This window comes from Ochotona princeps, chromosome 25 (genome assembly GCF_030435755.1).
Source record: "Ochotona princeps isolate mOchPri1 chromosome 25, mOchPri1.hap1, whole genome shotgun sequence".
In the NCBI taxonomy this organism is placed as follows: Eukaryota; Metazoa; Chordata; class Mammalia; order Lagomorpha; family Ochotonidae; genus Ochotona; species Ochotona princeps.
Window position 1 is genome coordinate 14,430,079 of NC_080856.1, and position 15,837 is coordinate 14,445,915.

Here is a 15,837-nt window from a genome sequence, read left to right on the forward strand (position 1 = left end):
ATATTTAACTCTCATGTGATAGATATTTTAAAATTTGGAGGATGATAAATAAATAAATAAGATCCAGTGTGGGGTTGTCTCCATTAGTTCCTGTGTGGTCTGCTCTTAATGTGCGTTTAGTAAGAAGTCGATACATGTTTTGTATGTTCTCCCATATCGGCACTCTTGGTATTATCTTCATTCATCTCTTCTCGCGTACACTGATAATCACTCCATCACTGCGACGTTTAGTGCTTAGTGTACACATGAGCAGTCTAGCCTTTACTTTGCAATTAAGTAATGTAGGACACAGACTGTGAAATGAATGAATAAAAGATAATTACATGGCATAGCTAATAGAAAGCCAGATTTTAATGTGCTTTCATTTAAGTATTCATACTTGATTATTTTTTTTTCTTCTGCTGCTACCTAATGAAACATAAGTATCCCCATATCTTCTACCTTAGACCTGCCGTCAGCATTTCTCCAGGAAGGGTGACAGCAGCAGCCGTCTGAAAATGCATGGCTGAGTAGACGATCAGCTCTTGAGGCGAGAGACCCTTTGAAGGTGTTTTTTTTTTTATTCTTATTCATTTTGAAGATAGCTCCTCCTACAATCTTTATTCACAGAAGGACTTTGTTTTTTTTAAAAAGATTTATTTATTTCATTACAAAGTCAGATATACACAGAGGAGGAGAGACAGAGAGGAAGATCCTCCACCCAATGATTCACTCCCCAAGTGAGCCGCAAAGGCCGGTGCTTGTCGATCCGAAGCCAGGAGCCAGTAACCTCTTCCAGGTCTCCCACACGGGTGCAGTGTCCCAGTGCATTGGGCCGTCCTCGACTGCTTTCCCAGGCCACAAGCAGGGAGCTGGATGGGAAGTGGAGCTGCCGGTATTAGAACCGGCGCCCATATGGGATCCCAGGGCGTTCAAGGCGAGGACTTTAGCCGCTAGGCCACGCTGCCGGGCCCCACAGAAGGACTTTGATGTTGCTGTATGAAACTGTACCCTTGAAGCTAAAGTTAGCTTGTTTATGGCCAAATATACAGAATATGTACAAATCCTTATTTTCTTTTGACCTAGCTTGCTAAAATACCAAGAAGGATTCCCATGTTGGAGTGTGCATATTTTCTAAATAGAAAAAGGTGCACATTTATCTTTTTCTTATGTCTCCAGCTCTGATATCTTTCTTATCTTTTATTTCCCATATCTTATGCCATAATTTGATTTTTTTACCTTGGCATTTCTAGTTGTAAAAGGTCACCTTTTCTTTGTCTCATTCCTTTTTACACCCTTGGTTATCATGAATAACAATGATAGTAATAAGGCATAGTAATAGTGAAGAAATGGTTAGGTATAGTTAAAATTGGCTCATAGCTTTTTTTCCCATTGTTGTTGTATCTTTTTCAGAAAATAACCTTACTCTTTTTTTAATAATAAGTATAAAATCTATTTTTTTCCAAAGATTTATTTAATTAAAATTCTTTGAAAGGCTGTTACAGAGAGAGAAGCAGAGAAAAAGAGATCTTCCATCTGTTATTTCACTCCCCAAATAGCTGTAACAGCCAGTGCTAGGTTGGTTCAAAGCCAGGAGACGGGAATTTCTTTGGGGTCTCTCACACAGGTGTAGGGGCTGAGATGTTTGGGCTATTTTCTGCTGCTTTCCCAGTCCATAAGTAGGAAGCTGGGTTAGAAGTGGAGCATCCAAGACATGAACTAGCGCCTCCCATATGGGGATGCTGCAACCTCAGGTGGAGGCTTAAGCTATAGTGTGGTGACACCAACCCCAAAGACAGGCTTTTAATTTCGCTGTAGCACAAATTTGAGTATGTAATTTCAATCACTAGAAATAAGGCTGTTCTGTGAAACAGCCTCTGAAGACATTGGGGCACAGCAACCAGTTTCAATTTATGCTCAAATAAGACCAATGTCACAGAACTAGTAAGAAATGACCTAATGTTAAAATCTGTTGAATCATAATTTAGATCAAATTTACTGTGTGCTGTTAATACATTGCAGCTATTAACAAGTAATAAAATACGATTGAAGTATTTCTGTATAAAGCATGTGCATTGGACTATATTTTGTGAAACATAGTGCTTAAATATAGTAGGTTTAGTGAATTCCTTTAAAATGCCCTAGTAATAAGATAGTAGGTTCTCCTTTAAAAGTAAAGTGTGTATGTGTGTGTGAGTGTGTGTAGATGGGGAAACAGACATTCAAATGTGGGGTAAGAGTGTCCCAAGAAGCCATTTATCCACTGTGCCACATGCATGTCCCCAGGATGAACATCTGAAGTAACTGAGTAGCCTCATATTTTTATAATGGGTAGTGGAAGGAGTTCATCAAACTGAATGCTATTGGATTTATAAAAAGCAGAGCAAGAGTATTAAACCAGTACTTTTCCAATTTTTGTTTTCATTGTAATCTAATCCAACCAATACCTTAAGGAAAAGAAAAAAACCCTCAAAACATTAAGCATTTATCTTGGATTTTTGAGCCAATTATGTGGATTTAAATGATTTGGGGAAAAAAAAACTTTCTGCATTACCTCAAAATATAGCAAGATCCTAATTAACTAGGGATTTTTTATATATCGTATATTTAAAGATAATGAAATTATAAATCATCATAATCATTTGTAATGATCATAAATTAAGGCTAGTTAAAATAATAATAGTTTATTAGAGCAAATAATCTATTTTTTCTATCGTCTTTTCAAATGTATTAAGATTTGACCAGTAACTTACAATTTTTGCATGCAAAGACCTGTGAAAGATGTAAATGGTATAACTGCATTACACCTCATGTTTGTAGGCTTCTTTCTAAGTTACAAACATCACTATATGTATTCTCTCCTTAACACTAGAGATTACAACTAAGTAGGTAACAATTATTTCCACAATTTTGTATGTTTTTCTATTTTTACAACAAGGTGGCATGATTATTTTATAGCATGTTTTATGGGAGTAGTAGAAAACACCAATGGGCTGAGCTTTTGTTTAAGTGAAAGAACTATTGTGGTTATATTTTCCTCTAGCTAGTGGACTAAGTCTGTAACATGGCTACAAGTTCCAGTCCTGTACTGCTTTGTAACAATTTTAGAATAACACTTTAAAAAAAAATTTCTGACTAATGCCAAGGGATCAGGATTATAATCAAGAGCAACTCTCGAGGCTGTTATATCGGAATAGTCTGATAACTTCTCTGAGAGGTGGAGTGTCCTCTTGGTGCCAGAGCCATTTACTCTTCTGGTTTTCGTATGTATGTCAAAATAACACTCTTGTGGTGTGCCATGAGTAGTTCAGCACATTTATTATACCAAATCCAAGATTTCACATTATGGAACAGATGCAAATATAATGTGATTCCAGTCTGTGCTGCCAGTCTGGAAAAGAGAAGGAACAAGTGGGCAGGGCGTTGGCATCTCAGGCATTTCACTCGCTGTCTTGGTGTTCATGAACTCTAATGGGGAATGTACAATGAACCTCTTCAAAGACAGTGTTAGCTAATTAGACAAGAAATAATGCATCTGGAGTCAAGAAGGATAGGCTGAGATTCTGGCAAAGTCACTGCTTGCCTTAATATTGAATGGGGGAGGAGCTTGTGCTTTTAGCTCATGAGTATCCCAATGCAGGTGCCCAGGACTGCCACTGACCGATTAGCATAGGGCACTCACAGGTGCTGCCATCCTAAGAAACCTCTCTAAGTGGGAGAGAGCATCCCATCCTCAGCATAAAGAGCCATCTTGAGTTTTAAAATAACAGGGAAGTGTTGAAAATAAAATTGCATAAAAATGTATTTTTGTGCATCTACAGCACTGTGAGTCAGAGTTCAGCCAAGGCTTTATGACGAGTAGCACACAAACCGTGAACAAAGCTTATCTCATTTCAATGTCGTGAAACATAAAATGTAAAATATTCTTGGATGCTCTTGAAGATATCTAGGAATATATTCTACAATATCCTTGGAGTCTATCCTTATATGTCTCATTTAAGAAGCTAGACATTCCTTCTTCTCTCTCAAATAGCTGGTCATTCAGAAGGATGTTAAAGGAAGCAAAATGTGATCTCAGAAAGATAGTACAGATATCTGGATAAAGTGTGAAGTTTTAGCATTAACTTTTTATCAGTAAGCTGGTGTTGATTTCTTTGTGTTGTGGATTACATAAGATGTTAACATTAGGGAAATCTGGGTGAAGTACATACAGGAACTCTACTATTTTCATATCTTCTTGGTAAATCAAAAATTATCTCAAAATAATTGGAAAAAAATCCTGTCAGCAACTAGGGGGAAGGTATAGCACGTGGAAGAACTATGCTAATTAATGGGACATGCCCCATGATGATCACTGCTTTTTATGAAAACCTGTGAGTATAATGGGATCTAGAAACTTAGAAAAGCAAATTGAATATAAAAATATTTCAAACTGTAAGAATGCCTAAAATCACTTCCTAATGTTAAAACTTTCAAATCTTCCTGAAGCTTTATAGTCTACTCAGTAACAGGGGACAATAGAGAGCCTGCTGGGAAAAAAAGAATAAGGCCATATTGTTTCCAAGAATTTTAAAGAAATAGCTCTTTGATACCTTTCCATCAAGGGCATCTACAAGATTTTTCTTAATTTCTCCTTGTGCAGGGGCCATGCTAATCTTCTCTGTATCGTTCCAATTTTAGTATATGTGCTGCCGAAGCGAGCACTGTTAATTTCTCAAGATAAATCAACCACATCATCTCCTGTAGATCTGGTTCTTCACATTACATGGACACCTGTCAGGGTGGATAGCACAGCCCATGGTGTCCCCAGCTGGGGTCACGCCCTTGAAGGCAGAAGTCCATTTTGTTTGTTTGTCTTCCCTAATGACTAAGCTCACAGTAGGTAACCTTAATCCCCCCTCCACCACCACCGCCAGGGATAGGTGTATCTGACTATGTAACATGCCAATGCAAATTCATTTTTAAAGATTTATTTATTATTTTTTAAAAAATTTTATTGCAAAGCCAGATATACAGAGTGGAGGAGAGACAGAGAGGAAGATCTTCTGTCTGTTGATTCACTCCCCAAGTGATCGCAAGGGCAGGTGCTGAGCCAATCCAAAGCCAGGAGCCAGGAACTTCCTCCAGGTCTCGCATGTGGGTACAGGATCCCAAGGCTTTGGGTCATCCTCAGCTGCTTTCCCATGCAATAAGCAGGGAGCTGGATGGGAAGCAGGGCCACCCGGATTAGAACGGGCATCCATACGGGATCCCAGCATGTTCAAGACAACTACTATAGCTGCTAGACCACAGCGCTGGGCCCACAAACTCTTTTATAAGAGCACCATTTCATTGGACTCCTCTTCAGGGTCCAAGTGTGGAACAAGCCATGATAGAACCCCTTCTTCAGCATACTTAAAAATAAACCTACCCTCATAGCATTGAAGATGATTGATCCTGGGAACAAGGGGAGTCTCTATGAGAAAGGCCTTCAATGACAAAGGCTCAGTGCCTTGGCCAATTCTGCTCTTCCTAAGTTTCAGTTAAGATTTCTGATACTGAGATCTTGATTACTTGAAGGCTCGGAGTTAGTCGAATCTATCCTGAGCACAATTTTCTACCTCTGCCAGCATCTATCTGTGATGGCTCATCCCAGTAATCAGTTTGTCATTTCAAATGTGCTATTTAAAGTAGTGAAACCAAAGCTACATTTGAAAGTAAATGTCCCGAAAAGGGAAAGTCATACAAAAGTCAGCATATGGAAATGGATCACCCTCAGAAGGCCTGAGTAGGTTTTGGCTCCATCAAAGCATCTTGTTCATGGCTGGTGCACTTAGCATGCACTGTGGCTGCTGCTGTTTGCTAGTTATTAAGTCTGACCTAGATTTTATTGGTGTTCGCTCTAATCTTTTCCCTTGTCTTCTGGGATCTGTGAGTGTCTCTAGGAAAGGTGAACCACACACTTCAACTGACGTATTGAGTACATGTATGGATTTGATAAAATGCAAACTGATAATAATAAAAGACTGAGTCAGAACTTTGATACGAATATTTTCTTATTGTTTTGGAAATTATTAGAGAATTTTTCTATAAACTGGAAGATGGCAGCATAAGGAAGTGACTGAAGGGTAATATAACCATGAAAATCTTTTTTTTTTTGGTATCATTTACATGTTAGTGGGATTGTGATGAAAGGCATTAAAATTTTTGAATTGTGGTTTTCAAGAATTGCTATGTATGTCCTTCTCCTAATAGTTGAAATGTAGAATGTCCAGAACAGAATAAGAATTGACAGATTGGGGGCCAGTACAGTGGCTCATCTGGTTAATTCTTTATCTCTAAGCATAGCATCCCTTATAGGTGCCTGTTCATGTCCCGGCTACCTCACTCTTCATCTAGCTCTCTGCTTATGGCCTGGGAAAGCAACATAGGAGGACCCAAGTTCTTGGGACCCCGCACCCACTGGGGTACAAGAAGCTCTTGGGTCCTGGTTCCTAGCTCCTGGCTCTTGGTTCCTGCAGGGTTCATGGCTCTTGCTTTGGATCAACTCAGGTCCAGCCACTGCAACCATTTGGGGAGTGAACCAGCAGATGGAAGATCTATCTCTGTCTCTCCTTCTCTCTGTGTAAATCTGCCTTTCTAATGAAAATAAATAACTCTTTAGGAAAAAACCAAACATGGCAACTCTGGTAATAATGTGTGCCTCCAGCCATCTGATGTCTATACTGTCTTAGGCTACATCATCAGACTTGAATAAGTACACCAAATAGACAAGCAGAGAAATGCTAAGTGAGAGACTCGTACCCTGAGCACCGGGCTGTCCAGGTCCTGTTGTGCTGCACTGGCTTGTTGGCAGGTGTGGTTGGTGTTTGTGAACAGAACAGAACCTGGCGAATCCCAGCTTAATAATTTCTCATAGTATTTTCTTAATCTGATCTGATTTTACTTCCATTCTCAAAATAGTTTCTTCTGCTGATAAATTTATCACACTTTCATTATTTTTATCATGTATTTCGGTTTTAAAGAATTCTTTGTCACCAGGCTTTTGTGACTTTGGTGATTTATTTTTGAACAGACAACACATTAACATTGCAAGACAATGGAATTTACCTTCCCACTATGCCTCCCCTTTCTCCCAATCTTCCCTCTCCTCCCAGATTCTTTTAAAATGCATTTGCAAACAAAGAAGCAATTTGTTTAAATTATATTACCTGTTGTTCCCTGCTATTTCTAATGGAAGAGCCTGGACTGGAACCAAATTGATTTGAGATCGAATCCTGATTCTCAAGTTTGCTCATCAATAATAACATAGGGGTATTATTATTATTATTATTATTTGAAAGGCAGAAAGATAGGAAAAAGCCTCCCATTAATGTCATGTTTATGTGTCTGTTAGGAAGGGTAAATAAAAAGAAAATCACCTAAAATTCACTGTTTCCTTGGTAAAAAGGAAAAGCCACCTCCTGCCATTCCAATATTACGTACGGTTGCCCATTCAAGACCCAGCTGCTCCTCCAGCTCCCTGCTAATGCAGCTGGAAAAGCAGAGGAGGATGGCCCAAGTCCTTGGGGCCCTGCACTCACATAAGAGACCCAGAAGAAGCTCCTGGCACTTGGCTTCGGATCAGCCTGGCTCGCAGCACTGTAGCTGTTTGGGGGGTAAACCAATGAATGGAATATCTCTTGCTGTAACCTCTGCAAGTTTACTTATTTCAAATATACAAGTACATTTTTTTTCTGAATCACTGTTTCAAACATGCATGTAGTTCTCAGTGAGTGTGGTTACTGTCATTTTTTTAAGATTTATTAATTTTTTTTAATTGGACAGTCAGATATACAGAGAAGGAGAGACAGACAGGATGATCTTCCGTCCACTGACTCACTCCCCAAGCAGCTGCAATGGCTGTGGAACTGAGCTGATCTGAAGCCAGTAGCTTTTTCCGGGTCTCCCATGTGGGTGCAGGATCCCAAGGCTTTGGGCCATCCTGGCCTGTTATCCCAGGCCACAAGCCAGGAGCTGGATGGGAAGCGGGGCCACTGGCTTATGAACTGACACCCTTATGGGATCCTGGCACTTGCAAGGTGATTACTTTAGCAATTAGGCTATCGTACCAGGCCCCACTGTCATTTTTTGTAACCTTTGATTGAAGAGAAGGGGCATGAAAATAAAGGAGAAAATCAAATGTATTTGCTTCCTAAAATGTCTGTGACAATAAATTAGCAGAAACTGTGCCTAAATAATAATAATACATAAGTGTATTTTCTCATGGTTCTGGATGCCAGAAATCTGAAGTTAAGCTCTTGGAAGGGCTGTGCTCCCATTTGAGTTCTCTTGCCTTGCCTCCTATGGCCTGTGGCAGCTGCGCTCTCTGCTCAGCTTCTGGGTGTCTCCCAGTCTCTGCTTACACCTCTACATACTCCTTGCCTCTCCTCTAGGTGTCCTAAGTCTAGGTGTCCTTGAAATCAGGCCCCTCCCAGATAATCCAGCATGATCTCTTCTTGAGATCCTTAATTTATTTTTGTCTGTAAAGACATCTCCCATCTTTTTACCCCAAAATGCCACTGCATTCACAAGGTCAAGGGATTAGAATGTGGACCTAGGATTTTTTTTTTCTTTTTCTTTTAAACTGGGTGGATAGAGGGCTCTATTGAACCTACTGCAGACAAATTTGTGTGTGTCTGTGTGTGTGTGTGTGTGTGTGTGTGTGTGTGTGAGAGAGAGAGAGAGAGAGAGAAAGAGAGAGAGAGAGAGATTTCTTTTATGACAGTTGATCTAATAGCAAAAAATGTGTTTTTGAGAACCTAGTGTATTGGCAAATGCAATATTGCAAATAAGGAAGCGCTCATAGGCATCTTGTGTTCTATCAGCCTTGCACAAAGTCAAAGTTTCCCAGTGACTGTAAAGCACAGAATTATCAAAATGAGGATAATAAAACTGCCACAAGCAAAGAAAGCATTGTTTTTGCTCATACAATTATTTGGTTTTCCTGCTACTCTCAAGTTCTACTTGTGCATTTGTGTGGGGATGAAGGGATGAAGTATGCTCAAAGATTTATAATAATAATAATAATACGTTAGTGGGCCCAATCCCATTTGATAACGGAAACTTGAATTGGCTTGCTGCATCTTCAAGAATTCACTCTTATGCTCTGTTGTAAATTTCCTATGCCAGTTCTGTTGTACCTCTTTTATATAATAGTGGGATGGCTCATCCATTCTGTAATAGCACAAAAGAGTTGGAAGATATAGAGGCACCAGATGCATTTTTCTATATATCTTTTGGAACAGAAAGTGTAAGGAAAATGTTCAGTTTTTTTTCCTTTGAAATCCATCTGACTCTGCTTCAAAGAATCACCATTTCTAAGAGAGAAAATTCTTGATTGCCTTAGAAGCATTCTGACATAGGCACCGTATGTTGTCAAAAGATGCATTTCGTCCGCCAGTATCATCAGGGAGGACTGCAATGTCTTGTGCTTTGAGGACTAAATCAGGCAACAAAAGCAACGAGTGTTAATTCTCCTTCTGATCCTGTCACCAATGATTAGCCTTTAGCAACCCCACATACACAACAAGGTATTAGAGTGCTGGAAGCATTTTGGTACTAATGTTTTAATACACACTTTAATTCAGGAGACATTTACAAGTATTGGCTTCAATAAATGATTAGCCCCTTAGTGGCTTATTCCTCTTTTCAGTTTACTCTTTAGACTCTGATTCTTTGTTTAGGAAATGGCATAATTTTCACCAATCTCATAGCCTCCAATGTCTTAATGACTTTTCATCTTTGAACTTTTTCACATGCTATTCAGCAGTTCACTTTCTCATTGTTTTTGAAGGACAGCATTTTATTTACTCTAAAATTGTAAAATATTTGATTAAAAAACTATTCAAGCGATACAGTGTGATGATCTTTGTATACCTTTTAAATAGTATAGTCAAACTAACACATCAGTTACGCATGCGTGTGTGCGTGTCTTAACGAAAGTTAAACCTTCTAATTTTTAAATAAACACTACAGGATAGGTCAGCTTAGTCATCATGCTATACATTAGACATCCAGAACTTATTCATCTTATAATGTAGCATTTGTACCCTTTGATTAGCATTCTCTGTTTCCCCACTCACAACCCTAGTAACCTCTATTCTGCTCTCTGCTTCTGAGTGTGGTATTTTTAGATTCTATGTGTAAGTGAGATCATCTAATGCTTTTCTTTGTGTACCAAGCCTCTTTCAGTTATTATAATGTCCCTCAAATTTGCTCATACTACAAATGGCAGGATGTCCTTCTTCCTTTTATGGTTGAATAGTATCCCATTGTATGTACAGGTTATACAAACATGCATTGCAGCGTGCATGTGTGTGTGTGGGGGGGCATATATTTCACATTTCCTCTCTATATTCCATAGACGGACACAAGATTGTTTCTGCGTCTTTCTGTGTTTCACAGATGAACATCTATCCACAGATGGACACTTAAGTTGGTTTTGTATCTTGGCCGTTGTGAACAATGCTGCTATGATCGTTGGAATGCAATTATCCATTGGAGACACGAATTTTATTCTCTTTTGATATATACCACAAAGTAAGATTTCTTATATGGTAGTTCTGTTTTTGAATTGGTGAGAAAAATCCAGACTTTCTTCTGTAATAGTTCTTCTAATTTACATTCTTACTGACAGTGTAGAAATGTTCATTTTTATCCTCAAACTCATCCACACATACTTCTTTTTCTTTTTCCTAATAATCATCCTAATTGGTGTGAAGTTTCAACTTGTATTTACCTGATGATTAATGATGTCAAACACCTTTTCATACACCTATTGTCTATCTGTGCATGCTCTTTGGCAAAATGTCTTTCTATTTTTAATCATAGGGTTTTCTGTTATTGTTTTTATTTCACTTAATTTTTTTTGTTATGGAGTTGTATAATATTCTTACATATTTTAGATGTTAAGTTTTTTGCTATGTTATATATCAGGATATTCTCATTGATGCCAATTTGCTTTGTGGATTTTTGAGGAAGAGCACACTTAACTCTTGTTATTTGCTCTAACTAATAAGGTGCAGTATGGGCTTTGTATTCTTTGGTGTTCCTTGAATCCTATCCTCCAAACTATAGGTCAGTGTGTGTGTGTGTGTGTGTGTGTGTGTGTGTGTGTGTGTGTGTATGACCTCTCATTTGTCAAGCATCCAGTGGTTATTGATCTTCTAGGGATGAAGGGAGACAGTTGCTCCCACTTCCATGTTAACTGATGGTAAGGTAACTAGACTAGACATGATGTTAGCAGTCCCAAGTCAAGGTTTTTCTTTGTTTGTTTCTCTTACAACAGAACATGAAGAAACACAACCTCTAAAAAGTTTTTGGGGTCTAAAAGATCTTTTTGAATCTTCCTCATTTGAGCCTTTATCACAAGATGACCTCCACTTTTCAAAATGCCATCTGCCACCAGCCATTCCCTCTCGAGCTGCGCCTACACTCTCTGCCATTGTCTGAGCCAAGAGTTATAGTTGCTGATTAGACACAAAGCAACCAGTTTGTGTGGTGAGGCTTATCAGGACATTCAGCGCTGATGCTTCAAAAGTCAGTTTCTGGGAAGTAAGAGAGGCTCAAAACTTCATTTCAGGGCATATAGGAATCCTTATTATCAATTGATGAGCAAATAATAACCATTTCCCATTAAGTAACTGCAATTTGGCCACATCTTTTGTCACTTCCTTAATTTTACATAGACATTGCCAAAACCCAAATATTGAACTGTATAAAGGTTAGGGTTTCTCTTGCTCAAATTGCTCATTATCCTAACCTCATGAAACAATTGTAACATTTAATTATGTTTCCTTCTACATATTTTTACTTTTAACTTAATTTTATTTTAATCAAAGCATATTTATACATATTTATGAGGAACGGGATAATTCAATTCATTCATACAATGTAATTTGATCAAATCAAGGTAATTAGCATTCCCATCTTAAACACTTATCACTTGTCAGAGCTGGGAAAATGATTTTTTGTATTTTTACTAATACTTTTATTATTTTTTGTTTGTTTTAGAGATGGGGAGATACAAAGAGGGAGAGCGAGAGAGCTCCCATCTCCTGGTTAGTTCCCAGATCCCTGGGGATAACCGGGGATGGTCCACCACCAAAGCTGGGAGGCAGGAACTCAGTCTAGGTCTCCTGTGTGAATGGGCACCTCCCAGAGACTGCGTTGGCAGGCTGTTGGGGCCATGAGCCAGAGCCAGGGGTCCAACACAGGATATACATGTTCTAACTATTAGGTTAAATGCCAGCCTCTGAACTGCTTTAATGCTGATTGCAGCACATATATATGTGTGTACTTTAAAAAAAAATCCAAAACTTGGATTTTCTTTTTCTTTAATGGTCTGCAATCCATTATGAGTAATATCATCATAATTGTAAGTCATGATTTGTAATACTTGTGGTTATTACTGCTAAAATAAGTATATTTCATAGCTTCAATATATTATAAACTCATTTATTATTGAATGATTGATTTTTTTTAATTTTTAGTATTCAAAATAATGCTTCAAAGATTGCTTTTAGGGCCTGGCACAATTATATAGTCTCTGGGTCCTTGCCTTGCATGCCTGGGATCCCATGAGGGCGCCAGTTCCCGGCCTGGCTGTTCTACTTCTCATCTAGTACCTGGCTTGTGACCTGTGAAGGCAGTGGAGGATGGCGCAAAGCCCTGGGACCCTGCACCCACATGGGAAACGCAGCAGGAGCTCCTGACTTTGGATCAGCTCAGCTTTGGCCATTGTGGCCACTTAGGGAATGATCCAGTGAGCAGAAGATCTTTATCTCTGTATTTCCTTCTCTCTGAATATCTGCTTTTCCAATGAAAATAAATAAATCCTTAAAAAGAAGAAGATTGCTTTTACCCACATATTATTACATAATTTTTGCAATTACAATTTTGTTTCTGCAGTATAGAGTCATACATTTACTAGGCCATATGACTGTGATAGACACAGTCTTTCTGCCTACCAATAAAATGGATAGTGAGATATTTGCAATAGTATCTGACGTCCCTGCTGAGATGCCTGCATCCCATATCAGAGTGCCTGAGTTGGAGTCGCAGTTCCTTTCCCAATTCCGGCTTCCTGATAATGCCTACCCTATGATGTAGCAGATGATGATTTAAATAATAAGATGCCTGCTACCCATGTGGGAGACTCTGTGTTCCTGGCTGCCAACTTTGGCCCTGGGCCAGACATAGCCTTATGCACATGTGGGGAGGCAATCAGCAAATAAGCGTGCTCTTGCTTTGCCTCCCCCTTTCAAATAAAAAAGAGTATAAATAAACAAAATTTTCAAAAGACATAAGGGGAGAGAGATCAGTCAACCTTCTTTCATTTAAAATGCACTAGAGATTTCTTATCTTTGATTCTTCTTTCCTCTTTGACATTTTGATTGTTTGGAATGAGAATACCTAGCCTGAGTTTCTAACATATAGGAAGTCTTCTTCCTTCTCCCTCCCAGCAGGAGAAATACTGCAATGCATTTACTGTGATTTCCCTAGAGGAAATTGTTTTGATACATATTTACTATCCCATCAAATGCCTGAAATAAGTACATGAATTTTCTAGGAAATCTTGTATAGAAATTGAAGGAGTAGACAGGTAAAAGTAGATAGCAGTAATAGTTGTCTCTTTCTTCCTTGATAAATGTGGGTAAAGCTGGAGAAAATATTTTGTTATTATTGCCAGAAGCAGAGAATAGAGATATTGTTGTCAAGATGGGGAAGTAAAAACATTTGCAATTCTGTCCATAGGCATACATTTAACACCTGACCTCCAGAGGATTTTTCAGAACTCTTCTTTCATCCTCCTTTAGCCAACCCAGGGTCGTAGCAATTCCCACAGAAATGCCTGTGTGGATGTTTTGTTTGTACAGTTTCTGGTCTACTGTTTAAACAGGAATAAGTTACTTATTCTTTCTTCTCCTGTTTCCATAAAGAGAGAATAATTTTCATATAATTGAAATTAGAGTATGACTGCTAAAATAAGGTTTGCTGAGTGCTTAGAAATCCTTAGAGGCAAAGGCAATTTTAGCATAAATTAATGTCTTTTGATTTACATTCTGCTTTTAAAGCTGAATTTGAATTCATGCATTTTTATAACTTCTTACCATATAAAATAGCTTAGGTAAATGATTGTAAGAAAACTTGCAGTTCTTGTTTGTTTCCTTTTCTAGGGCTATATATGACATCCACATGTATGGGTTGTCTTAATACAGTAGATCAGAAATCTCTCTTAAATATGTATGTGGAATTATTGATGGTTTATCTGGGCAGTGTCTTAAAAAATGTTTAGGGGGCCCGGTGGCGTGGCCTAGCGGCTAAAAGTCCTCGCCTTGAACACACCGGGATCCCATATGGGCGCCGGTTCTAATCCCGGCAGCTCCACTTCCCATCCAGCTCCCTGCTTGTGGCCTGGGAAGGCAGTCGAGGACGGCCCAATGCCTTGGGACACTGCACCCGCGTGGGAGACCTGGAAGAGGTTCCTGGTTCCCGGCTTCGGATCGGCAAGCACCGGCCGTTGCGGCTCACTTGGGGAGTGAATCATCGGACGGAAGATCTTCCTCTCTGTCTCTCCTCCTCTGTGTATATCTGGCTGTACTAAAATGAATAAATCTTTAAAAAAAAAAAGAAGCAATGTGCACACACGTGTGTGTGTAAGTTTGTGTATGAACTTACTCATGTGTATGTGCTAGATTCACATTTACTTATATATGCACACATGTGATCATGTGTCTTTGTAAACACATAAACATACTTTGCAGCCTTAAGGGATACATTAAAACATTCTCTTATAAATATCTTTTATTTTTCATGGATCCTGCAGTCTTCCCATTAGGTACATTCTATATTAAATCTCATTAGCATGAACATCAAGGCTGAATATTGATATAAAGCCTTCCTCCTGAATCAAAATAACTTCCCCAAACCTAGGTCTAATAATATGTGTCCCCACTACTATGGCTTGAGAGTTATGTGCTGTCAGAGGAGTACGAGCAAAGAATGATCAGGTCCCACATGTGAACTTGATCTGCCAATGGGATTTCTCCACTTGGTAAAATCACTTATGACTTCAAACTCAACTTTCATAGACAAGAGTCATCAACTTTGCCCCAAAACATGGCCCAGATTTCTTCTTGGTACCAACGGCCTCTTCATCTTGTGGACTTCAAACTACCAAGTTAGCTTTGATGTCCATCTTTCAACTCAGTGATTAATCTATGATAAAACATTTTCAAAGCTTCTCTGATCCCCCCTTTCTTTTCACACTGATTCCATCTTGATCAGTCAGGGTTCTCCAGAGAAGTAGAAATGGGAGAGGGTAAGTTTACATGGGAGGAGTTTGATGGGACTGGTTCATGCAATCACAAAGGGGGAAAATTCCACGGTTGTTATCTGCAAGGTGGAAAAGCACACAGAAGGCAGAAGCAGCTCAACCCAAGAAGCCAGAAGCCTCAGAAGGCGAGATCAGTGACGCACCTCCTGGGTTAAAGGTGAAGACTCAAGCTCCTTCCTCTAACCTCCAGCACTTGCAGGACTGCTGGTTCAAGTTTTAGGTTCCAAAGGCCAAAGAACGTGGAGCCTGAAGTGCAAGAAGAGTGGCAACAGAAAACTTTCTGATTTGAGAAGGAAGAGAATGAATTTCTCCTTTCTTTCTCCTGTGCCAGTCCCCAGCCTGCTGTGAGATACCCCTCCATGCTCAGGGAAGGTCTTCTATGCTCAGTTTGCTGATCCACATTTCTGTTGTCTTTGGAAACAGCCTCATGGACATATCCAGAAATATGCTTTACCAGTTCTCTGGGCATCCCCCAATCCAGTCAACTTGACAACCAGAAT

The 15,837-nt window shown here is 39.2% G+C and overlaps 1 protein-coding gene and 1 pseudogene across 1 annotated transcript in view; one reads left to right on the forward strand and one right to left on the reverse strand.

The window, feature by feature from the left end:
* The window catches only part of IMMP2L (inner mitochondrial membrane peptidase subunit 2), a 761,903-nt gene that overhangs the window by 541,271 nt on the left and 204,795 nt on the right, over positions 1–15,837 (forward strand). The gene's annotated exons all lie outside the window — the stretch shown is intronic.
* On the reverse strand, positions 4,585–4,683 carry LOC118760262 (U6 spliceosomal RNA; annotated as a pseudogene).